Source organism: Vicugna pacos, chromosome 27 (assembly GCF_048564905.1).
Source record: "Vicugna pacos chromosome 27, VicPac4, whole genome shotgun sequence".
Lineage (NCBI taxonomy): Eukaryota > Metazoa > Chordata > Mammalia > Artiodactyla > Camelidae > Vicugna > Vicugna pacos.
This window is the reverse complement of record NC_133013.1, coordinates 13,140,664-13,168,204: the sequence shown is the minus strand read 5'-3', so window position 1 is coordinate 13,168,204 and position 27,541 is coordinate 13,140,664. Positions and strand designations below refer to the sequence as shown.

Here is a 27,541-nt window from a genome sequence, read left to right as displayed (position 1 = left end):
ACAATGAGACAATGCCAGGATTGTGACCCGGCCGCTGGGACAGGATTGGGGAACCTGGCTCCAAGTCTGACCAGAAAGGAGGATCACTCAGAGTTGCCAAAATGGAGACTCTGGTCAGAGAGATGCTGAGCATCTGTGGTGACTGAACACAGGTAGGGAGGAGCTTCCACAAGGAACCCTGAGAGACCAGAGTGGGAACAGGGCGATGGGTGTGAGCACAGGTTTGGAGGGCACAGGGACAGTGAACGGGCTCCAGGATTGGACAACCCGGTCTCTTCTAGTTTAAGGATTACATTACTTTCTTAGAGCTGATGGAACAAATTGTCATGAATTTGGTGGCTTAAAACCACAGACATCTATCCTGTCATAGTTCTGGAGAGCAGAAGTCCAAACTCACAGTTTTGCCTTACATAACTTGATGCTGTTTTCAGAAACATACACACTTAGCATTGTTACATCTTCTGGAAAATTCATCTATCATTGATAATATCATTAAATAATGTTCCTCTTGCCCCTGATAATTTTCCTTGCTGTGAAGATAATTTTATTTAAAATGAATATAGCTACCCTAGCTTTCATTTAATTACAATCAGCATGATATATCTTTCTCCACCCTTTTAATTTATATTTTTCTTCATATTTAACGTGGGTTTTTCATGAAAAACCTATAGCTGGGTCTTATATTTTTATACTTGGATTAATACCTACCATGTTCATAACTGTCTTCTATTCATTGCATTTGTTCTTTTTTTCTCTCTTTTTCTGCTTTCTCTGGTTTTAACTGAGCATTTTATATTATTTCATTTTAATCTCCTTTCTGAGCTTATCAATTAGACTTCAAAAAATTTAGATGTTCTAGAGTTTATGATATACAGTTTTAACTAATCTAAAATAATACTATAGTACTTCACGTGAACCACAGGTACTTTATAAGAAAGTATTCCCAATTTCTCCCTCTCATCCCTTATAACATTGCTACCATTAATTTCACTGATCCATACGCTATAATCAATACATTGTTACTACTATTACTTTAAGCAAATAGTTATATTCTAGATTAATTAAGAACTTTAAAAATCTTATTTTAATCTTCATTTATTCCTCCTTCAATGTTCTTCCATTTTTTATATAGATCCAAGTTTCTTACCTACATCTCTTCTTTCTTGAAGAACGTATTTTAACATTTCTTTCAGGTCTGTTGTCAATAAATTGTTTTTGTTTTTCTGAGAAAGTGCTTCTCCTTCACTTCTGAAGGATAAATTTGCTAACTATGGAATTTTAAGTTGGGGAGTTTTTTTTTTTTTCATTGAACACTAAATATTTCACTCTACTCTCTTCTTATTTACATGGTTTCTGATTAGAATTCTGCTGTTATTATGGTCTTTGTTCCTCTATAAGTTCTGTCTTCTTTCCAAATCAATTCTTTGGTTTTCTGAGGCTTGAATATGACGGTCCTAGCTGTAAGGTTTTGTTTGTTTGAAATAACATGTAAGAACCAAGGAAATCACAAGTTGAATGAGAAAAAACAATCAACTGACATCACATGAGGTAAATCTGATGTTGCAGTTATATGACAAGGATTTGAGAACAGCTCTCATAAAAATGCTTTAATGATCAATTATAAATTCTCTTGGAACAAATTAAAAATAGAAGATTCTATCAAAGAAATAGAAGTTATAAAATATAAAATAGAAATTATAGAACCAAAAATACAGTAGCATAAATAAAAATTGCTAGAAATCTCGATAGTTGAGTGGAGGTGACAGAGGGTAGAATTAATGCTCAAGAGAAAAAGAGAAACCAGCAGGACAGATGAAGCCAGATTGGCATGATATTGGTAACTGATGATAGTGTGTGATGGGTACATGAAATCTATCACCCTGTTCTCTCTACTTTTGTTCCAACTTGAAAACTCCCATAATAAAACATTCTTTAATTTTGGTTATAGAAGCTTTGTAAGAAAGAAGATAGAAAAAATGTACATAAACAGGGGGATAGATTGGTGGAGAAAAGCTGATACATGAATACATTTTTTTAAGTAAAGGAAATATGAAAAACTCATATTTGCTCTTGAATTTCATAATCATGTAAATGATCACTTTTTAAACTGATAGATATTGAGATACTTCAGTTATGGACTTAAAAAATTCTATATATTTTTATACAATATTTGTATAAAATAATTTTATACAAAATACACAATATTTTTACCCAATAAAAACTTTTTAAAATTTAAGAAAAACTCATCTACACGCTCAGATCTGCTCTCTTGGTCACAAATACCACAGAACCCACCTAGTTTCTTCAATATTTGAAGGAATCAACAAAATTGACCAAACACAGCAGAGAATTGTTCATTCTCCCTGTCCCTTCTTGCTAATTAAATGCTTTGTGTTTGCTGTGGGAAAGGAAGGTGGGGGAATTTTGCATTTCCAATTAATTGCAGATGCAGGAACACACCAGCTGTGTGATAATTTGCATCACTGGTCCACTGGACAGCTCTGGCCAGCGGGTGGGGATGGGTGGGGTTCAAACCCCTTTACCCAAGGGGCTTCCTCTTTGTCCTTGCCACAGAGCTGACATTTGTGAAAACACTCTACCCTTTCTTTTGTTGTCTTTATTTTTCCTGACCTCTACATATCCCTCTGATGTATTTCTTGTGGTTGTAGGCCTCCTAGGCTGTTTTGAGATCTAATAACTTTGTTGTTGGTGTGGCTCAAAGCTATAGAATAAAGACAGAATGACAATCAAGAAAGTACCAGCATTTCTTGGCTAAAATACTAACTCCTTTTCCATAAATCATTGACAGGACCTTCAGAAAGGCAAGATTGGCTGGTGGTAGCTTTCAGAAAGGGCTCATATTATATAATCCCCAGGCCTTGAGGCCACCCAGAGTTGATTGTTTTCTCCTTGTTTTGGGGTATGAGTATGCGTGTGTCAGAGTGTGGGAATTCAAACACATGTGCTGGATGCTAAAACACACATGTGGCCTTAAACATTCAGCTCTGTCTGCTCCACATCCTGACATTAAAACAAGTTGTCTTTTGGAATAAGATTCTATTGCCTAGACTCTTAGTTGAACAGGATTTTAAACTCGTGAATTCTGTTTACTCTAAACGTTGAAAAAGATTAAGAACAGTCAAATCAACCAGGTAGTCCTTGTTCTCAGCATCCTGTTAAATTTCAAAATCTGAAAAGCGAATGTTGCAGATGAAGTTAGGGTCGTGGAGGTCAGCCTGCGGATGCCACAGCATGCTGTTGTGAACTGACCATGTTTACCTGGAGCCCTGTCACTGGGCTACATGGAGAGGAAAGGACAGGAGACAAGCCATTAGCAGCAGGTCAGTATAAGTCGAATGGTGCTTATGCAGTGCTTTGACATGGATTTTCTCATTTTATCCTCACCATGATTCTGCACAGAGATGAGTAAGACAAAGAGACCTAAGGTTGGCTAGCCATTTCATTGATTTGTTCATTTATTCATCTGTTAATGCATTCACCATTTACTGCATCGTATTCTGTGCTGTTCACTGTACTCCATGCCTGGGATATATTTATTAGAAAAACAAGCATGGCTCTTCCTCTCATGGAATTCATACACTAGTGGAGAAGGATATATAAATAATCACAGACTGAGATAAACAACGTGAAGGAATGTGATCTGCTTTTGGAGACCACATCACACAAGAACAAGGCTTTGACTCACCAGGTCATGGAGAAGGTGATGACGAACCTAGGATCAGAAGGGTGATTAGAGGCAGGCAGACCAACAGGGCTGAGTAGGGAAAGAGCTTTCCAGACAGAAGTTCCAGCGCATGAAAAGGTTCTGTAGCTGGAGGGATGAGAGCATTGCTAAAAAACTGAAACAACGGCAGTGTGGCTGAGGTCGGAGAGTGATTTGGAAAGTGAGGCAAAAGGAGAAATGGGTAAGTTGCAGATCACGCAGGGCCACCTTAAGAATTTTGTCACGAGCCTCAGAGCAATGGGAAATTGCTACAGAGATGTCCTGGTTGCCAGACGGACAAAGGCTTGGAGGTGAAATCCATTATTATCGTCAGTTTGAGCAAGAATAGTTGATAGCTTAAATGGGCTATTGGCAGTGCAGATGGAGACATCTGGACGGGTATCAAGATTATTTAGGAAACAAAACCAACAACACTTGCGTGATGAATTGGGTATCACAGTTGGAGGAAATTAAAATGACAAAGATGATTCCTAGTTCTCTGGCCCATGCAACTGAATAGATTCAAGTGTTATTCACAGAAATAGCACCAGAAGAGGGCTGGGTTGGGGTGCAGAGAAATTCAAAGATTGGTCCTGGCTTCGGTCGTAATAAGATGCGTATGGCATGCAGGCCTCCAAACGGAGATTGTGAATGGTTCGTTGAATACATGGTTGTGAAGTTCAGAGCAGAGGTCCTGGATGAGACAGACATCCCTAAATCATCAGCATTTAGATGGTTCCTGCAGCTAAGGGTGCCAATGACTGTCTCGGAGAGGGGTCATGAGGAAAGACAGGAACTCAGACATAGCTTGGAGGAACTCCATCAGGTCAGCTAAGAGCAGGAAGACGAGCCTGTTATGGCTACTGAGGAAGAGACACAGGAGGATGAAAGGAAATATGAAGAGTGTCCTATGAATTGTGACAAATGCTTTGGTCAGGTGAGATGGGGACGTGAAGGAAGAGGTCCTGTTAGATGTGATGTGATGATGGTCCTCAGCCTCTCCACTGGATCTTCCCAATTGACATGCTAATGAGAATGTGAACAGGGTGCTTAAAGCTTAAAGGAAGGGACTTTTTTTTTTTTCATTTCATGGCAGTAAAACATTTACCGCCTCATAATAACCTTGTGACCTTATGAAAAAGGACTTCAACTCTCTTCACTTTGGTTTCCTCATCTATAAAACTGAAACATAAAATGTAATTATATATTTACTACTATATATTATATTTATATATGTAATACATGTTATGTATACACAAAAATTGTGGTTGGGTGTCCTGAAGCCTTTTAATGCTTTGGCTTCCTCATCTGTCCTTATCAGACTGTCCTCACCCTACATTGGTTCAGTCATGCTCAGGACCCTTGGCTTTGCCATTCACACACCCATCTTTGGACTTTCCTGCTCCTTGAATCTGGGACATCAGCTTGTTCCCATGTTTGGGTACCAGTCTCAGCTTTCGAAGTGGAGGAGACCACCGAGACACCTAGGGCTAAAGTTCACGTAGCAAGAACACTGGCGGAAATCAGCTAAGACCTCCACAGACAAGGAAACATTGCCTATGTTTCCTTCACATAAACCAAAAATCTTTCCAAATAAAATTCTTCAACTTCATGTACAAAGGTACAAACAATGTGTCATGATGGATGAGCTTAACTGGTTGGCTTTTAATATTATCTTGGACCAGACTTTCTCAACTTTGACATTATTACCATTAACACTTTGGGTAGGTTTTGTGTGTGTGTGTGGAGGGACTCTCCTGAGCATTGCATGATATTTGTCAACATCTCTGGTCTTTCCTACACTACATGTCAGAAGCTGTGACAACCAAAAATGTCACCAGGTATTGATTGCCACATATCCCCTGGAGAGGTAAGCAAACTCACCCTTGGCTGAGAATCACTGTCTTAAACATTTATCTTCCTGTGCCATGTTGCTGTTCTTTGCAACCCTCACTTTGGAAACCAGTAGGAAATCCCTGGGGCCTCACAAAAAAAAGTGCTTGCCAGTCCCCTTAATACTTCCATTCAGGATTCCTGGGTGCACAGCAAAATAAAAACTCATCAGTCTCGTTTTGTTTTACTGCCATGCCATAGGGGAAAAGCAAATTTATCTGGGTGTGCACGAGTGAGATAGAAAGATGTATTTTCGTAACACAATTAAGAGTGGGGAAAAATCGCATGCAATTAGGTTGGAAAATGCTTTGTTTAACATGCACTTGGCATAACATAGCCAGGAAGTTGCAAATTATAGAATATAGATTTTCATTATTAGGTCTGCATAAAGCCATGGATTTGCAGATGGGTGGAAAGTATGTAAATTGTTTGATGTTGTTAACTAAGGCTTAATATTTTTCTACCTCAATTTTTACTGCTGTTTCTTTTAGCACATCTGCTATATTTGCATTTTTTTCAATTGCTCTTTTTTTGTAGCATGTTCCTATCATGGTCTCTGCCATAGGCTATCAACAGCATATGGAAAATAATTTCATAGTTTTCTAAGGCTGGAAAGAGTAGAGAAGGGACATCTGACTGTCTCTAGCCTGGGCACACCCAGTGTGACTGGGAAACCATGGAATCTGTTTTCTCATTGGCCAAAAGGGAAGGGGGGTATGGTCACTATTCATTTTCTAGTTCCCACAGGACTCCCTGACTTTTTAAAAAATAATTCATCACTTGATCATTTTAAGGATTTTTTTTTTTGGAAATTCAGTTCATCGTCTCTATTGTTTTGTACAACACATTCCATCTGGCCTTTATTTTTTGCCAGTAATCTGCCTGTCTTAGTTCAAACCCTAGCTTACCATGGAGTAGCTGGAAGATTTAACTCTATATTCAGGGTGATGAGCAAAATATATAAAATTGGTGCTGCACGGACCAGATAGGAGCACAAACCAGGAGCAGATACTGGTGACTCCTACTGTGCAGAACATTAAACTCTAAGTCACTGGATCCTGGAAAAGCACAGAGGTTGAGGGTGGCCAAAGTGGGTAAAAGGGGAGAGGACCAAGGGCGAGGCCTGGAGCAGTGGGAGGCCAGGAGCGTGTCAGGTAGCAGGCTGACCCCTAGCATCCAACGTGGCTATATTTTGATATTTTAAAAGCAATACACTGTGTGCACCACGCCTGATTGCTCTATAACTACACTTATAGCTTTTTTGCAAATATAGACTATAATTTATTATTTACTTTATGTCTGTTTTGCTGCAATGTTCAAGGAAAGACAAGATCTTAAAAAAAAGTTTATTTAGAAAGTATCATCGCGTAAACAAATTGTATCACTTCTTTTAAAACAAGACTCGTGATGCAAAGCTGAAGCCACTCATGAGGACTGCGCTTTTCTAGAAAGTTGGTTTTATTTTAAACAAACATCTGTGAACCATAGGTGATTAATAAAGATTTCCTTTAAGGCCAAAAAAAAAAAAAAAAGTAGTGGCGAAAACCCTGAAGTGTTAAGACCTGAATCCAAGACTCAGCTCAGCCACTTGCTAAGAAAGACTTTGAACAAACCATTTCTCTAACCTTAAGTTCCTTGCCAACAAAATAAGGGCGATGTCAAAGATAACATATTCTGTTGCTTCGAGATCTAGCATCTCATAGCGCTAAGTCATTCCCGCATTGCCTTCAGCGGCTGTTGAAGAATAATCAGCAATCAGAATGCTTAGTCACAATCTTCAATTATAAGAAGAAAATGGATCCTTCTATAGGCCTGGCCCATTTCGGGGCAGGATGGAGGAGGAGGCAGAAGGAAGTGGAGGGTGTACTAGGCGGGGAGGGGGCTATCTCTCCCAGCTGCTCTTATGATGAGGAAATAACTACTTAATGGCTGGGCGATTTATAAAGCAGCTGCCAGTGGTGTAAGGACACAGCTGTTGTAAGAAGAAAAAAAAGCACTGGACTTTTTCTTCTCGATATCCCACAGCAGACAAATTAGCCGTGTCGCTTTGAAATAAATGATTTAACTCCCGGTGAGGAATGTTCTTGAGAATCCCTTGATGAGTAAGGGTCTGAAGGGTTGATAAAGTTTCAAAGCTCACATTTTGGGAATAAATCTTCAAAGCATGAGAACCTGACAGAAATAGCAGCTCATAGGAAGTATATACGGCCTCCCCACAACCCCGCTTAATATTGCTATAATTGATGGTCATTATTTTTACTCCCAGAGGTAAAATAAATAAAATCAAAGTGATAACATGTCAGAGCAATTTTTCCTTTCTTTCTGGGCCAGGAAGTTGAGAACAAAAGAAGATTCCATTCTCTAATGGCATCGACTAGGTAAGCAGGGAGTCTGTTTGGTTAGCGCATGAGAAGGTGGCGATGGAGTGCGAATTAGATGTTCCCTCACTAAGTGTCTGAGAGCAGGTAACTGGATGAGCGGCTTTGCCCATATTTTCTCACAGGACTCTCAGAGTCATCCGAGAAGGTCTCACGTGTCTTCACCATCCAGATGACAGAACCAAAACCCAGTTGACTTGCCAGAGCTCATCCAGCACTGATGTTTGGAATCATGTTGAGAATCATGTTGGAATCATGTTGGAATCAGGTCAGCCTGTTCGAACCTGGAACTGTCACTGTGTGATGCAGTGACATGGAAAGACTTGCCCTTTGGCACCTAAGTGCAGTTCCCACTTAGCCCAGTGGCCAGCAGACTAGGAGTTCAAAGTCAGTGGCCGCGACAATTATTAATTCTATCTGACTTCAAAGCACTTGCTCTTTGTACCATAATTTTCTATGCCGAGAGTAACACGAGTTTACAGGGAAAATTGAAATAAAATAGATAAATACATCCAACTATGAGAAATCCACTTAATACTGAAAAACAGGATGTGTTATCTTTCCTAATAGTACATTTCTGTTGTTAAGAAAGAAATGTGAATCAAAAGAAATACAATTCTGATGCTTTTCAAAAGATGGTCATTGAACAGCCTTTACTCACCTCTCTTAATTCGGAGAATTAACTTGTGTGTTGTCAGTGGTCCACGCGGGACATGTGCAGTATCTTGCTTTGTGAAGAGTTGCAGGAGTCCATCTTTCAATAAATTCTCCCTGGAAGGAAGGAAATGATCACCTAATCTCATCATCTCCAGATTGAACAGGATCTGCTCTATTACAAATCTGCTTGGACAAGAAACAGCTCCAAGGGCCAGCCTTCCTCCAGCTGTCTAAATATTTCTTAGCTCCAAAACCTGTCTTATTCCTACTTCCTCCACAAATCCTGCCCCAAGGTCTCTAGGCCACACTGACCTCTTTCTCCCTTCCAGACTTTCCAAGTCCTCTGCATCTGTGTCACATATTTGGGAACGTGTTTTAATTATTTTGTGTTGTCTTCTAGTTCATTTAAACCAACATTTGTTCCTTGAGATTGGAGACCATACAAGAAATAATTTTTGGTTCTTGCAGAGTTCAGCATTACAAACTGAGGATAACAGAAGAATGAATAATACACATTAGGTTTTTAAACTCTGGAGTAAAGGTTCCCATAGCTGGAATTGCTTCTCCCTCAAAAGCCGAATGTATTCATTTAATTGAGGCTGTATGAAGTCATGATGTATCGCTGACAGAGAACAAGCCTGGGTTCTCATCTTGGCTCTGCCAATTACTCTGTGAATAACCTCAACCTTGTGATCAGTTCCATGGGAAAAATAAAACCTACTCCAAAGGTGGTGGGGAAGACTGAATTACATAATTAATGAACTAAATCACCAATTTCTGATAACTCATACATGTCATTTTCTTACCTTGTTTTTTCCTATACTGATTATTGAGACAAGCCAGGCTCCCTTGTCTATACTGAAGAAAGCGTTCTCAAGAAGAATTTAAATCTTTGGGGTTTTGACATGTTTGTAAAGCTGTGTTTATAATCCAGAGATGTGGTTTTAAAGTAGAAAAAAAACCCCACAGAACAAATATTCTACTGATAGAATGCCTCTGTGTAATGCCCTGTGAGTCATAAAAACCTATTAAGAGTTGGTATTTAGGAAGGAACTCAAATATCGCCTGGGTATTAGGCATTTGTGCTCCAGGCTGGTAGACTGAAGGACAAGGCAGAGAGAGATGAGACAGAAAGATGGGGGAAAGATGGGAGACCTTGCTAAATTTCTCTGATCAGACAACTCTTCTATTAAACACAATGTCTATGTCAGACTATCCCCAGTCTGGATATCTCACACCACATTATTTCCTCAATTCTCAGCACTTGAACTTGCCTCCTAAATTAGAGTTAAACAGATCCTACCCTAAGATATATGCTTTAGGCCCACAAAACTTGGATTTGCTCCTGGCTGGGGGAAGGAAAATTTTTTAACTGTGAAACCAGTTTGAAATTTTATTATTTCACTGAACATATTCATTGTAAAAATAAGTCATTTTATGTTTAAAAGTGGCCAAGTTTTTTTTTTCTTTTTCTTTCCCTTCTGAGCTATGAAATGGATTCATCTATCCAGAGTTATAGAAAGAATCAGTTATAGGTCATGGAAAGAATAGCCTATTAGGATTGAAAAATGTTAAACATGTTTATGTGTGTGTGTATTTGTGTGTATTTATACCTTATCTACGTATGTATGTATGTATCTATCTATGCATCCATCCATCCATCCATCTATCTGTCCATCTATCTGTCCATCTGTCTATCGATCCATCTGTCCATCTGCCCATCTGTTGATCAATCTATCCATCTATCTATCCTTTATTGCTTAACATGTGATCCTTTAACAAGACTTGTAAAAAGGAGAATAACTATTTTTCATTTTAAAGTGTATTTATCATTTAAGAAAGTGTTTATGAACACTAGCTTGTAGTCAGAAGACTTAAATTTTGATCGTTGGTCAGTTTTTTTGACTTGGGAAAGTTGTTTATCTTCTAAACACCTCAGTCTGTGTTTAATGTTAAGCGGAGATTATAGGATATATTTTAGGCTTATAGTAAGAAGAAAATGAACTAATTCAAGTAAAGGCCTTAGCATAATACCTGACAGGTACAAAATGGTAACATTCAAAGAAGGGTTATTATTATCATCTTTACTATTACTTGTTAAATATTTAGAGAGGCAGATAATTTGGTTTACCTACTTTATAGCTGGGTAGATTGCGACCAAAAGTTTAAATATTGGCTCATAATTACTTAGGAGTTGAATATAATATAGCTTGTAAAATGTAGAAATTATCAACATCTTTCATCTTTCCCTCTTAAGAATCATTCGGTAAGAACTACAAATTATAAATATTTCCAGGCTCCGAGCTGAATATGCAAGATCTTCTGGAAACAGCAGGCAGGTGGGGTTGGATTTGGAACTTGTCTAAAAATTTAGTCCTTTCATTGCTCGTGTTGCTGGAAAATCAATGTCTGGAGCCAAACAAGTTGTTTTCTTCTCTTGACAAAAAGCAGATCAGCAAGTTTTCATATTGCACTATTTTCAATGGCAGGAGCATCAACATTTTATAACAAGAAAAAAATTAAAGTTCTTCAATATTTGGAAAAGAAATGCTTGTAAAATTTTTCACATCCCTTCACCATCTGGAAAAGCAAGGTTTTTACAGTTGGTCCTGATGATCTTCAGAGTCACTAAGCATCTGGGAAAATGACCTCTTATTTAAGATATTTCCTCCACAGGACATCACAGTGTTCAACTTTCTATAATTTTACACTTGCTAAGGACTTATCATGGAACGTTAAGACAAATATACATGCATGGCCAAAACTAGAGCCTTTTTACTGAGGAATGCTTTCGGGTCACAATGAATTACAGGTTCATGAGTAAAACCCAACAAATCTTGGCTTTTTATTTCTCTGCTAAATTCCACAGTCGAAGTACTTATGAACTGCTTCTCACGTGCCAAGCACTGAGCTGGAGATGGATAATTCAGGTGGGGACCTGTATATCCACACTCTTCTAAAGTGGAAACCTTGCTTGTACGAAGTCCCCCCCGCATCTTTCCCCACGCTCTCAAAGCTTGGCCAAATGCAACATGCCTTCTCCCCACAGTAATTCAAGTTTGCTCACATCCGGCAAAGGGGTCCTCGGACGTATGCTGGAATAGTGATTGATTTCCCTTATATATGAGCAAGATGGGTTTTACTGGATCTAGACAGACTTGTGCTGAGGGACATCACCTATCCACACTTAAATTGAGCCTAAACTGCTATTTTTCTAAGCCAAATAGTCTTGCAAGAAATTGTGCTAATTTATGTCTTTCTTTTCAGTTTACACATTGGAGTTTTGACCTCAGTATGCAAATGTATGCAAACTAACCTAGTAAGTCTTTCTTTACACTCTCCCCAATTATATGAGCTTATTGCCTGGCCATGGGAGGTCACTCCTCTGGTCCCAGTTAGATGGTGAACTGATTAAGGGCACATAGAGATTCATGTAGTTCATTGGTGATTATCGTAAGGTTGAAAGCATGACCTTTCTTTTCAGGGAGTATTTTGGTGAACTAGATACTTAAATTTCACTTTCTTCCACCATGAATAAATTTTTAATTGTCCTGGCTATGTTTCCTTCACATTCTAAACATTGAAAGCCCCCTTTGAGCTTGTGAGGCATAAGCCCTTGGATAAAGACTGTCTCCTTCCCAGGGGACTTCAGTTCAGGTCACAGGGCAGCAAATGCTCATCTGGCAAATGCTCAATGGATGTTTGCTACTGAACTTCTTCCCTGCCCCCATCTAAGAGGCTCTCTTCCCCTGGGCCTGGAGACCATGATATTTCATACATCAGCTACAATTTAATGAACAGCTATCCCTTAGCAAGAAAGAGAGTCAGAGGAATCTAACAGGTTCCTACTCAGACCTGTGGAAAAATGAAGCCCACTTATTATGCAGAAAGCTAGTCCATATACAACTTAACCTGTGGTGTCACTGGCATTGGCAAGGAGGGACAGCTGCTTTGAGCTGGAGTAGAAGGAGAGAAGATACGGGGAACTAGTTTGTCTGCGGAGGTCCTAAAAGTGTGACCCCTGGGTCAGCGGCATCAGCATCTCTGGGAAAACATTTTATGACTAAGTTCTCAGGCTCTACCCAGACCTACTGAATCAGAAGCTCTGGAGTGGGTCTAACAAACCTTGCTTTAACCTTCCAAGTGATTGCCATCTACTCCCAAGCTTGAGACCTATTGTCCAGATGGGCCATGCATCACGGTATCCCCGCAGCGTGGCGCCGTGAGAGAAGAGATTGGTTAATGTCAGCCTTTGGCCAATTTAGGCTAAAGTTTACCAAAGTAAAATGCTAGACAACTCCTGGCACCCACTGTATGGGACCCTTATCTCATATTACCCACTTGTGTCCTGGCAGTTCTTTTTATTTCTTGGAAAACAGTAAGTGATTAATACATAGCTATAAACACACATATACTTCTGTGGAAGGGTGGAACAGGGCTATGGCTCTGCATATCTCAGTCTCTGAGGTGAATGCAGAACATGAGAGAGAGAACTCTGCAAGAGAATGGACAGGAAAGCAAACTTCTCCTTTGCGCTCACAAAGTCAGTTTCTAATGCCAAATATTGCTTCAAACATGACCCCACTGGAACCTGGATTGTTACAACAGCATTCTGGATTTTTTCCTACCTTCAGCGCTGGCTTATTCTAATATGTTATATAACTAACATTCAGAATAATATTCTTCTGGGGTCCCCGTTGCTTGCATAACTTCTTTTAGAAATTCTCCAGTTTGTGGGTTGGTAGCTCTCTCTGTGCTGTGTAGCCAGGTCATCACGGGAACAACTCTACACTAATGTAAACATCTCTCCACCTAACTGGATCCTCCTCTAAACTAAGAGATTATCATGAAGAGAAAAAATTCATTAGTTACCTTGTGAGATTCTTTTATCATGTTCCTGAGATTTAGCAAGTTTCCTGAAGCTGGCTTATAAGAATGTGCCAAGCATGTTTGTTTAATATGTGAATAAAATTCGTTCCTGGCCATGAGGTTTATGATCCTCCTGTCTCCCATCCTTGCCCATTTCCTCTTCTATCTGTCTCATTGTTGGCTCAACAAATCCCCCTGAAGTCCATTTCTTGCTCAACTGCTTGTTCAAGGCACCTTTCAGCCATGCCTTCCATATCTTGGAGTTGACATCACATTTAGGGGTACACAATTAAATTCATCAAAGCTGGCTGTGTTGTGGAGAGCCCGGTTCACACTTCAGGGGCTTTGTGCTTCCTCTTGGCTCCGTCTCCGATCTAGAAATCTGAGAAATTGGCTCCGTGAGCAGCTGCACACTTCCCTGCTTAAAATTTGCTCATCATCGAGCTTCAGCTAATGATTCATTTTGTCTTTTTAATGAGCTTGACAGCCTGGTGAGATGTCAGACAATGAAAGTTCAGTGACTTCTCCTGCTTTTAACTCTCAGAGGAAGCATCATCCACTTAAAGTTATGGGCCTCTCCCATAAAGCCTACACAGCCCTTGAGCAGCTCTGTGCGTCTGCTCTGCTTACAGGCCCTCTAGTGTAGAAAACAGCAATGTTTGTTTTGGTTGCAGCATTCTAAGCCACACTGAATGCCTATAAAAAGCTAATCAGATGTCCTATGCTAATGAACTCACCCATGATGGGTCTTCCAAGGGAAGTCATCTTTTGAAGGGGTTCCACACGATTATAATTTTATTACCTCTGACTGACACAGCCACAGCTCAAGCCAAAAAGAGAACAGAGGTGGGTATGATGACTGTTTGTCCCCATTTGACTGAGACGCTCCTCTCCTTTGTGGTTGATCTCAGTCCTGACTTATGTGGCGAGGTCCCTCCTAGAGATTTCAAACTCTGGGGGTGGACAGGAAAATGCAACCTGGCCTCATTCCCTTCTCAGTCTCCCATCTTGCACTTAGGTAACCATGAGGCGTCTTCAGGAGCTGCTGGTTCTTGAGTTCACGCTCGTGGTATCCCGAAGCAGATAATGCAAGTTGACGCGCACCAGAACTGCCAGCACCCACTAACTGTAAGTTTCATACATAAATTTCACTAATTTTTTTTTGCATTTGTTTGTACTGTTTTCACCTTTACAGCTTACATTCATGTCATACGAGCTCCTTTTAAAGCATAAGACAATGTTTCATAAGACGTGAAAGCATGGGTCTGGGAACAAGGTAGATACGCTCTATTATTTATTACATTAAGGACTGTCGAGAGTTTATTCTCCAATCATCAGGGTGATCATGTGTAAACTGAAGATAATGACTTCTACCTGAGGGAACTGATGTGAGAATGCACTGAAGATTCGTTCATTCTACAAATATTTTTAAACACCTCCAGGAGTTGGACCAAGGGAAGAAGATACTAACATGAACAAGACAAGAGTGTTCTTCAACTCCTCCTGAAGCTCCTGCCAGGAAGCTTCTATAAACAAGTAACTGTAGTCAGTGTCATGAAAGAAAAGGTGAAGCATGTTTTAGGAATTCACAGCACGGCATCTACATAATCTGGGATCGTGGAAGGAAACTGTCACAACATACAAGTTCAGGGGATACGTCCAACTGCCAAAGGAGGAAATCCCCAGTTCACCTGCTACCAGACATTTTGGTTGAGTGCCGGAAAGTGAGGGGTGGACAGCTAGACAGAGAGGGTTTAGGGGAAGACAAAGAGGGGAGAGCATACAGTGTAAGTAAAGGCCTGAAAAAGTCCAAGGAGCTTCAGGGGACTCTCAGGAAATCAGCATAGGTCAGGCTTGGCCCGAATGTGGAAGGCCCCGTGGGACCTCAAAGGGCTGCATTACTACGTGCTGGATACGGGTATGTTCTCGACAAATGGTCACTGCTATATTTACCATTCAAAAAATATGTATTAATTGACTTCTAGGAAGTAGGTAGCATTCTGGTCGGTAAGTACTTTAGCATTTATGTTTTTTCTACAAGATAATTAGCAGATCCATCCCTCTGTGGGTATAATCCAGAAATGTGAAGTGGTGGCCTGAAATCAGATTGTCCCCAGCCAAACAGCAGTTTGTTTTTTTTTTTTTTTTAGTATTCTATTCTATTCTTTAGTATCAGCCAATCGCTCCACTACTCCCATGGGACACTGAAGTCCAACCGTTAATATATTAGCAGCTACACTGTCTCCCCAGGACAGAAGCATGCCAGTCACCTCAGACAAGAGGTTTTGACAGCTTGGCAGCTTTTAAATGCCTCACTTTGAATAAGGAGGGTACTTTTCTGCAAGGATTTAAAGCCATGCTATATGAGTTGCAATTAGTGGCTTCCCACAAATTATACATCACTCCGGCAAGTGCAGTCTTCCTAAAGTGTTTGTTGGCTGGCTTATGGGATTGCACTTCATTGTTCCTCAGTGCTCAAGTATATTTCCCTTCACCGTTTATTCCCACCCACTTATTGCCTATCATCCTAGGTTCGTTCCCAGGGGGACTCCAGCTGGGTGTTCCCAAGGCCCCCAACTAGGGACACGCAAAAGCGATGTCACCTGTTGCCTTCAAAAACTACTTAATTTGCTTGGCAGAAATATTTTTCCATTTCATTTTCAGTAGGTAGGTGATATCTAACCTACACTGGTTCACCACATTTATTACAGTAAATAAAAGAAGCACACTGATGAAGAAAATGTATTTACGGCAATTCAATACAACATAGTCACCAGGACCGAGCCAAGTCGGTTTTTCACAGACAGTAAAAGCAAAGTTGGTAATGAAATATCAGAGACTGATTCTTGAGGCACAAAACACTTTCAGTTGCACCGATGCGTCATCAGACGCTGAGTCCATACCATTGAACCTGGGCATAATTTTGCCAAAGGTTTTTTGCTGCTGCAAAAGAGGTTCTGGGGAGATTGCAAAAGAAAAAAAAATATTTAGCAAAGGCAGAGTATGCTTGATCATTGCAGGAAGCTAGCTGGTTTGGCATAACACCCGCCTTTATGTGGAAGGTGGGAGCATTGCAGTAGGCGACCCCCTAAATGGAGGCTGCCCGACCGGCGAGTGTCAGCTGGGAATTGATTCAGGCAAAGTGCAGGGGGGGCATATATGTGACATCATTTCATTGTGAAAAGAACAGAACAACATGCTAGATATTTAGAAGGCTCAGACTCTGCCTGCCTCTGCCGTTTCCCAGCTCCCAGACACGAAACAGATCACTTGAATGCTCTAGGCCTTTGCTTCCTTACCTGTCAAAGGAAGGAACCAGGTAGATAACCTGCAAATTCCCCTCTGGTCGTAAGATGCACCTTCTCCAGATTCAAATTCCAGGTCATTCTCTAATCCTATGTCTTGGGACACCATTACTCAATATCTGGACCTTAGTCCCCAATATCCTAGAATAACAACAACAGGGCACATCAGATCATGTAACTTGAAGATTAATTGAGATAATGCATATGCAAAACCCTAGCAAAGGGCCAGACACATAGTAAATCTTTCAATACATGTGCAGGAGCCTTGCTAGTGATGACTTGAAAAAGAAAATAATTTTTTTTGAAAAGGGCTCCTGGGTACCAGGCAGATCCTTACCTAAGTAAGTGGTTTCTCATAGCTAACATTTGAAAAGATTAGCAGAGGAGAGCAAGCTCTGAATAAAGAAGAAAGGGTAAGGTTTAAAAGAGCCTTTGCAAGGGGAGGATATAGCTCAGTGGTGGAGTGCCTGCTTAGCATGCAAGAGGTCCTGGGTTCAATCCCCAGTGCCTCCATTAAGTAAAATTAAAAATATAAATATAAATTTAATTACCTCCCCAATTCCAACAAAGCAACAACAACAAAGATAGCCTTTGCAGCCACCTGGCAGCCCTAGAAGCAGCAAGGTGGTCGCTGACAAGGCTAGCTTGTCAGGTAACTACGGTAGGAGAGGTGAGACCCTGCCTCAGGATCCAAGAAGTGCAGTAGGATTTGTGCTTCTTGTCGTCTCACAGACACACTCAGTAAAGAGCCCAGTGTGAGGACTGGAGTCAGACATGGTGGCCGAGACAAGTAGCTTTCCATCAAAAAGGCACGCTCTTCCTTCCATGGTGTAGAGTGACCGCAAGAAGGAGGCTGCCCACCCACGGCTTAAATTTCTACCTCTGTATATACAGTATATACACATGGCCACATGGCCTGACCCACCCCCTCCCTCGCCCCCCATATGGCACATGCATAGAATGCAGGGCACTTCAGGGTTGGGCATGCGTAGAAGTGATTTGTGACCCATCTCAGGGCTGGGCATGCGTAGAAGTGATGTGCGATCCCCCTTAGGGCTGAGGATGCGTGGAAATGATGTGTGGCACTTCGGGCTGGATTCTTAAGCAGTAGAGGTTACCTTCTGTCCTCTCTTTTCTCTGTATCAGCTGTCAGATGCAGACGTACCAAGGCCTCAGGAAAAGGTGACATTATACATGACAGGGGCCCGAGGTCACCAAGTTCCCTTCATCCAGGAAAGCTGTCTTTGAACTAGGATCATCTTTTTTGTACCCTGACATGGGTGAGAAATACATTTCAATATTAAGTGGCAGAAATATCAAGGTTTATTAGTTTTTCTAGCAAGCATATGCTGACATGGCAACATGGGTGAGCCTCAAACCGTTTATGCTGCGTGAAGAAAGCCTTGTGTAAAAGTTATAGACTGCATTAGGACAGTCACATGATATTCTAGAACAGACAAAACTAATGGGAAAATATCAGGCCACCTGCAGCCTCTGGAGGTGTGGGTGGGGTTTGACTGGAAGGACGCATGTGGAAACTTTCCGGAGTGATCTTAATATTCTATATAATAAAATGAATCACATATAGTTTATAGATGAACTACTGAAGTTGGGAGAGATTAAGAGTAAATTGTCCAAATTTTCACTAGAAGAATGAAATTGAGTGGGATTTGAATCGAGCTCTGACTCACTTTCTCGTTCCTGTACTGGAGTTAGTGGACAGAACATCTAGATGACTTGGTATGAGTCTCTAGGAGAAGACAGATTCAGGGGGTGAAAAAAACAAACCCTGCGAGACTTTGAATTGCAAAGACAAGCCAGGTAAAAATCATACAAGGTTCCAACCATGTACTGCTAATTAGCTCTAATGCTTAGATCTAATATGGGGTTTCAGAGGGTGGTGACATTCACAGATGACTAATTAACCTGGGCAGCAAATCTGTTTCATTTACTGCCATGACACAGCCAATCAAGACTGGCTTAGTGTTTGCTCGTTTGGAAAATGATTAGGATTCCCATTTAGACTTAATTACAGTGCAAAGGTTGACAATTATCTTCTCTATATAGAAGCATCAGATGCTTCCATATCTCAGTGAACATGTGCCTATAATTATGTCTAGCAGAAAATGTAACCCAGTCATTACCTGGATCTTATGCCTATAATTAGGGATTATAGAAATACCAAATGGGAAAATTGGGTTGGTGGGATGTTAGGACTAGTACAACGTAGGAATCTGTGTGGAGCTTTTAGCAAGAACTCAGTAGCAATCAATATCTCTTGGATTGCTGACCTCTATTAAAAATAATTAGGAAGTGTGAGAGAAAGGTGAAAATTATGGTACAGTGAAAGTGAACAGTAATTGCTCTTCTAGGACTTGATTGCAACCATTGAAAGTCCCATGGGCACCTCAAATTCAACACAAAGAAAACCAAACTCATTAACAATCCCTTGCTCCTCCTCTTGTGTTTGTTTCCTGCCCTAGATAATGGCTAGACACACAAGAATTATCTGGAACAATTGTTATCTAGCTCCTTTTGTCTAATCAGAGAGATGCGATTCTAATCAGTAAATGTTCCTGATGATGTTCACTCTTCTTTATTAGGTGACACTTCCATCCTTCTGCCTTCAGCATTGCTGTACAGTTAGTTTCAAGACGAAATACAAATGATCTGCCCTCCCCTACCTTCTCTCCTCTGAGGCTCATCTTTCACATTTTCCCCAGAATGACTGTCTCTAATCACAGATGGAACTGAGTCACTCTGCCGTTCAGAAGAGTCCACAAAGTCCACTGTTTCCTAGACAGTGTTTATGAGGGCACACCAAGCATTTCATACTTTGGATTTTGTGCCTGTTTTGCTCTCCTGCCCCACTCTTCAATCTGGCAACTAACTTCACCAAATGACTTACTGAGTATGTCTTGTAATATGCTCATTATTTTAGTTAGCTCTTGCAGTTTCGCCAACTACCCCAAAATGCAGCCACTAAAGCAACCGTTTTTATGTTGCTCATGATTTGTGGGTCAAGAAAGCAGGAATAGTTCGACTGGGTGGTCATTTCTGACGAACATTCCATCGGCTGAGGCAGAAGAATCCTCTTTCAAGATGGCGCCTTCACTCACATTCTGGTGTCTCAGAGCTCCTTGGTCTCTCTCCCGTGGCTTCTGATCTCCAGAGTTTCTCCCCTTGGCTTAGTTTCTTGCAGAATGGATATTTAAAAGAAGTCTCACTTTTGCCATAGGGGCTGGATTCAGAGAGACTGGCGGTAGAAACTGCGCAGCTAGTGAAAGACTATGACAGAAAGTGGGTGTGGCAACAGTTCCGCCATAATCCTAAAATCCTAAAGAATAACAACCTCCATAAGGAAGATCATGAAATGAAAATGCAAGAATGCCAAGTAGAGATGGCAAATTCAGCAGGAAGATATGAAATGCGAGCTGGCAAATTTCAGGAAAGAAATAAATGAAAAAATACAGTTATTGCAGAAATCAAGACAAAGTTGAAAGGCATACGAGAGAGACTACACACAAGAGTCATGGTGAAGACATAGAAGATAGAAATGAAAAAATCAAACACGGAAAAAGAAAAAGTTCAAAATGTTTAGAAAGAAAATAACAAGCTATGCACTACAGACAAAGGATATCTAACACGCATATCATTTAAGTCCTGAAAGAAGAAAGTCAAACTATAAATGAAACAAATATTTAAATAGGCAATTAAAAAAATACTTCCTGACACATAAAGGCTATGAACATACATACTGCAAGGGCACACAATATACCAGGGAATAGTGTTCATAGACAATTTTCAACATGAAAAATCTTAGAAAACATTGATCCATGAGCCCTTCTTGAGAAAACTAATAAAAAAAAAAAAACACTTCAAGGAGCTAAGTACTGCCTGGGAGGTGAGAGCAAAGGAAGTGGAGGCAGCCATTATGGTCAGGGCATCTGAGTGGAAAAGGAAGACTAAATCATTGTGCACATGAGGGTGGGAGAACAGATTCACATGTTATATGTCCTGACAATGTAGACATGACCCGACAGACACAACCTGGGGAGAAAAAGAAGGTGAGGTGTAAAATAAGTATGCTGATTACCTGAAAAACTACCTGAGTTAGAAGTAATTTTACTTAAAGCTATTAGAGCATGTAAGAGAAAAAATAAGTGTATTAAAATTTATTATTGCTCTTAGCAAGTAACTAGTAGCAACTATGTAAAGAAACAAAAGACTATTAAAAAAAAAGATTGAATTTATCTGTTGCTCCATAATAAAGTAGACAAAAAAATAAGTGAAGGTATAGAGTATCTAAATAACTTAATTTAAAAAGTGGACCTAATGGATATTTACCAGACTTTATACACTAAGAGATAATATACCTTGCTGACAGACCATACACAGAAATTGGCTATAAATTGCCACCCAATAAACCACAAAAAAATTCTAAATAGTAAATATTCAGACAGCATTATGTCATTACAATTCAATAAAACTATTAACTATAATCAGAAAACAAATACTCCACCAGTTTATAAATTATATCTTAATAAATTTATACATTTGTAGTATATAAGTTTATAATTTAAAGTTTATAAATTATATCTTAATAAATCCTTGGTACCAAGGAAATATGTAGTTTATAATCACAGCCCATCCAGAAAATTATAAAAATCCAAACAGTATTTGGGAGACAACTGGGGCTCAGAAAAAGCTCATACGTATGCCCTGCTATTTTTATCACTAAGCAGAAAAGACTAAACATCTGATGTGAGATGTTAGAAAAAGACAACAAAATGAATTTAAGGAAAAGCAAAAGGGACCAATGAAACTAAATTAAGAGCTTAAAATGTTAGAAATCAGATTAAGAAGAAATTAAACTAGTAATGTATAAGCTGATTTTAACAGATTATCTACTAATCCATCAAGACAAAAAAAGTATGTACACAAAATAAAAATAATATGGGGGGGTAAGTAACAAGAGGAGGAAGAGAAATTAAAAGACTCATAGAAATGGTACTACTCAACTTTATGCAGACAGGTTTGAAAATCTTTGGGAAACGAAAAAAAATTAGTGGAATTACTAAAGCTTACTCCAGAAGGGCTATAAAACCTAAGTCCAATTTCCAAAATAGACACAGATAAGAGGTGTCAAATAACTACTAAAAAATGATCAGAGAAATTATACCTATCTTTGAAGACTACATAATATTATTTAAATGATTCTACAGCCATAGATAAAGAAAAATTTTTCAAATACTTTTTTTTTAATAGAAGTTGGTTTACAATGTTGTGTTAATTTCTGGTGTATAGCATAGTGATTCATATATATATATATATATATTCTTTTCCATATTCTTTTTCATTATAGGCTATTGCAAGGTACTGATTATAGTTCCCTGTGCTGCACAGTAGGACCTTGTTGTTTATCTATTTTTTCCCTCCTCCCCCACTCTTCCCCCTGGTAACCATAACTTTGTTTTCTATGTCTGTGAGTCTGTCTCTGTTTTGTAAATAAGTTCATTTGTGTCCTTTTTTTTTTTTTAATGGCATTCTTCTTTCTCTTTCTGGCCTACTCACTTGTGAAATGAGCATTTAATTTTTACCAAAGCCTGATAAAGTTTATATACACACAAAGAAAAATACAGAACCAGTCTTTCTTATAAATATTATAAATATCATATTGTAAAACATAATTTCAGAGGATAGCACAAAACATGTGATATTAGCATGTTTTGTTATTAACATAAATATTAACAGATTGCAGCAGTATATTTAAAAACCATACTTAATGGTCAAGTAGAGATCATTCCAGCAACGCAAGGAGAGCGTATCGTATAAAATCAAGCGTCCTCATCTGGCCTGCATTTCTTTACTAAAACTTTGGCATGTGGCTATGAGCGAACTCTTATCCAACAATGACCATAAGCCAAGCGTTGTTCTAAACATTTTGCATCTGTTAACTCACTTTATCCCCCTAAATGTTTATTTCCCCATTTTATAGATGTGGGAAAGCAGACAGAGAGTGGTTAAGTCACTCGCTCAAGGTCATACAGCTGGAATATGGTCCCAAGTAGCATGGCTCCGGAGATTATAATCTTACTCATTTCGCACTTCTCCAGGACCTAAAGAAAGACATTCTTGCAGTTTCCTAATGCTTAGGTTACATGCTGCACACGCACTAGAAACGTTTGGTAATTACATCATTGACTAAGGGAGGCTGGTTATATGTCTGAGGCATGTCAGAGGCCATGTGTGGTCCCACTGGTGATAATTTATGCAAGGCCCTTAGCACATGCCTGGCCAAAGCAAATCTTCAATCAGTTTCAGTTGCCATCATGAACATCATGGAAGGGCATGGTGCTCTGAGTGTTTACTTTCCTGTGCATCATGTGTGGTGCCATGACTTCATGTCCCTTGAGCCTAAGTGTTTGTTATTAAGTCTGATAGTCTTCCTTACTCCTCAAGAGAATCCAGTCAGGGTGTTTGGAAAACTTCAGAATAAAGAAAATATGATAACACACACACACACACACACACACACACACACACACACACAGAGGAATATTACTTAGCCTTTAAAAAGGACATCCTGCATTTTGTGACAATATGAATGAGCCTGGAAGACATTAGGCTAAGTGAAATAAGCCAGACACAGAAAGGCAAATACTGCCTGATTCCATTTATATGAAGAATACGAATTAGTTAAACTCTCAGAAGTAAAGAGTAGAAGGGTGGCTGCCAGGGGCTGGGAGTGGAGGAAATGGGGGGATATTGGTCAAAGAGCACAGTTTCAATTATACAAAGTATGTTCTGGAGATCTGTACAGAATGCAACTATAGTTAATACTGTATTGCGTACTTGAAGTTTCTAGGGGAGTAGATCTTAAGTGTTCTCACCACAAAAAAAGCAACTAAGATGATAGATATGTTAATTACCTTGTTTGTGTTAACCACTTAACAATGTACACGTCTATTAAAATATCAAGTTGTACACCTTAAACATACACAATGTTTATTTGTCAATTATGCCTTAATAAAGATGGAGAAAGAAGAATTATTCCATTAAATAGATGACAGCTCGCCAGTACGTGTTTTGTGTATTCAGGTATGCATACATTTCACTTGCAAGACAAACCCGTGCAATTTGAGAAGGCCAGAAGGCTCGGAATTATCAGGAACAACAACAACAACAAAATACCCTCAACCAACAAACAGAGAGAGGGAGAGCGATCAAGGGCATTGACTGAACCAGGGCTTTAGGGAGGAAAGGCATTTTGTTCTGTACTGATCACCCTCCAGGGGACTCAAACAGCCTAATTCCAAATCTTCTCATTTTCCTACAGGTGACTGTCGGCATGAGGAGTGGTGGAACGAGACTCCCAGACAAGAGGTGGTTAATCCTTTGTTTTCATACGGCTGCACAGGCTCTTGACGTTAATACCAGGAGGTGTCAGCTGCACCCTCTCATTTGTATTCGTGTCAGCTTTATGATGTTACTCAGCGCTAGTAGATCAGGATTCCGGCGCATGGAGCATTGGCGATATTCCTGGGAGTCAGGGAAGAACGGGCAAGCATCTTCGCATGCGGGGAAAGACGCTAACTCTTACTTCTGCCTCCTGCCTCCTAGCAAAGAGCAAGCTCTGTCAGGTGTCTCTGATTACACGGCACCATGTGGTCCCTTAGTAAATAGCAATTAGCGGTGACGATGGATGCTGAGGCCCCATGAAAATAAATTCAGAAGGCCAGCCCAGGACGGAGGAGGACTGAAACTCCCGCTTACTATGAGGCTGCGTAAACAGTCACACAGGTTCCAGCATTGCTTATCCAGGAAAGAAAGAACAACGTGTTACTTATCCAGTAAAAGACAGCAAAGCACCAAATATGCATCTTTATATTCTAAATAAAACTATGAATGCAGGAAATAAATATATATACATATATATACACATACATATATATACACACATACGTATATGTATGTATGTATGTGTGTGTATATATACCTTCAAACTTTGGTTAACTACTTGAAAAAAAACTGAAAATCAAAGGAATCCTTTAGTTTTTAGCCAAATGGTTAAACTATAAACTAGAAATCATTCTTTCAAACGGCTGGAGAAGGTAGCGTGGGGAAGTGGTTGACAGCGTGGCATCTGGAGTCGGGCTGGCTTGCTTTTACCCCCACAACCTGTGAGAGCTGAGACGAGTTATTTAACTCGAATACGCCTCGGCCGTCTCACTTGTGAAATGGAGGTAATCCTAACACTCCGCCCACTGATTTGTTGAGAAATCAAATGATACATCGCGTACAGAGAGGGGCATTCCGAGCGGAGTCAACAGCCTGATTTTTATGATGAATTCCGTGACGAAATGAATACAAAGATGGAGAGTGTTCAGAAACTTTTATGGCAGTTTGACGAAGTGACTTTATGTTTGTTGAATCAAAGCATTGCTTTAAAGAAACATGTAGAGTGAATGCTTCCTTTTACTTCGGTCAAGTTTTAGGAATTCATTTGTATTGTATTTTATAAAAATATTGAGGGAATAAAAATAGAATTGGTCCTTAACCAACAATTTGAAAAGCATTGATCCAAAGAACATAGCACAGCTCCTGGCCCACAGTAAATTCTCAGTAGATGTTGGTTGTTACTTTTGTTACTCATAATAGTAGTTATAACTGCATCAGCATACCAGCTCTAAGTTTGCCAGGACCACAGTGGCCACCCCACCTGTCCCCTGTTCTAGCCATTGCTTTGGTGACCAGCCCTTCCTGGGCCCCCACTTGCTTTCTACTCCACCTTGGATGATGCTCCCCTCGTTCCTGCAGCCCCCGCTGTGGCTCGGGCTATCGCAGGACCCCACTCAGTATGGGTGCACCTAGAACTCAGAGGTGAGGGACGCAACGCTGCAATGGCTGAAGGTCTGCTCGCTGGGAGGCAGCCTCTAGAAGATGAATTTCTCCCCTTTCTTCCCCCAGACACACTGTCCAAGACTTGGTGAAATGGCTTCTCAGAGGACGGTGTCACAGGATAGAGCACTTGGTGGCTATCCCAGTTCAGCCCCCCATCCTCAGTGGGCTCCCCTCCTTTCCACCATGCTAGTGAACATCCCAGGAGCTAGAGCATCACACAAGGTCTGTAAAGCTGTTTCCCAGTGTTTCTAAGTTCAAACATACTGAAATGCCCACTGGTCATAAACATTCGCAGGCCAAGGTAAAGCTACTACATTCAATGGTTGAATTCGCTTCCCAGGGCTGCTGTAAAAACGCACCACAAATTAGGCGGCTTAAACATTCACTCTGTCACTTTGGAGGCTGGAAGTCTACAATCAAGGTGTCAGTAGCACCAAACTTCCTCTGAGACTCTGCATGAGACACTTCCTCACCTCTTTCTAGCTTCTGGTGGTGACCTGACATCATAGATGTCCCTTGGCTTATAGATACATCACGCCAGTCTCTGTCCCTGTCATCACAGGCTGCGTTAACCATGGCTCTTAGTTTCCGCATCTGATGCTTTGACATCGGTGGGCTTTGCTGACTCCGGAGGGGTGGCCTCTCCCCAGGTTAGCCAATTCCGAGACACACTAAAGGCTAGTGGAAGAGCTCCCATTTCAAATGCAGACGGACCCTTCCAGAGCCCACACCCGTGCTGCCTCCTGTGTGGGGCTCCCACACACCAATCCACTGTCTACCTGCCCTCATCACCCCGGTGCCAGCTACCAGGCAACTAGGGGCAGTCCCTCTGCTCCAGCACCCACTCAAACTCTTCCAACTAGCTGATCCTTTATCGTGTCTCACCCCTCCCTTCGCATGGAGACCCCAATAATGGCTCCTCCTCCTGTTTTCCCCTTGGCCTCCTATCTCCTAACCAACCCAGGTTCTTCCCCATCTAGAGCATCCTGTGCCCCCTGCATCTGTGGAACTAGGCTATAGGCGTCTTTCTTTATGATGATTGTGTCTGTGTCTGTGTGACTTGCCACAGCTAATTGAAACAAATCCCGGGCACCCCTGTGACCTGTGTCTGTGTCTCTTCTCTGCTTCTTATAAAGGACGGTAGTCACCCTGGATTAGGTGGGCCCGAATATGGTATGACCTCTTTTTTTTTCCTTTTCTCCCAATTGGACTATAGTCGATTTACAACCTTGTGTTAATTTCTGGCATGACCTCATCTTAATTTGATGGCATCTGCAAAGACTTCATTTCCAAGTGAGGTCACACTCACAGGTACTGGGGTTAGAACTTTCACGTATCATTGTGGGGAACATAATTTAGCCCATAAAAACAATCTGTAGCCAATATTGAGAACATGTACTCTTACGATTTCTGATCTTGGTCTGGTCTGCAGCAGGAGTTAGCAAACTTACTCTATTAAGGGCCAGGTCATGGCTATTTTAGGCTTTGCCACTGTATATGGTCTCTGTTTTTACGTATTATTTTTCTCTTTCTTCTTCTGCCTCTCTTTTTCTTTTTGTTCCCCTTTCAACCCTTAAAAAATGCAAAGAAGAAAAAACTTAATTCTTGAGCCGTACTAAATCAGTCTGTGGGCTGGATGTGGCCTGAGGGCTATAATTTGATGACTGCTGATCTGTAGCAGGGATCAAATGAGAGAAGAGGGAAACTAAACAATGCCTAGCAGATATTCAGCACTCCTTGTGTTTATTGATTTTGTCGGTCAACCTTGAAGCAAAAGGTTGCCAGATAATTATCTGTGCGGCTAACCGGCA

The 27,541-nt window shown here is 40.4% G+C and overlaps 1 long non-coding RNA gene across 1 annotated transcript; it reads left to right on the top strand.

The window, feature by feature from the left end:
• The first annotated feature begins 71 nt into the window (after positions 1-71).
• On the top strand, positions 72-24,702 carry LOC140689830 (uncharacterized). The gene is made up of 3 exons (XR_012064967.1): positions 72-152; positions 14,540-14,649; positions 24,166-24,702. It is a non-coding gene; the product is annotated as an uncharacterized lncRNA (long non-coding RNA).
• The last annotated feature ends 2,839 nt before the right edge of the window (positions 24,703-27,541 follow it).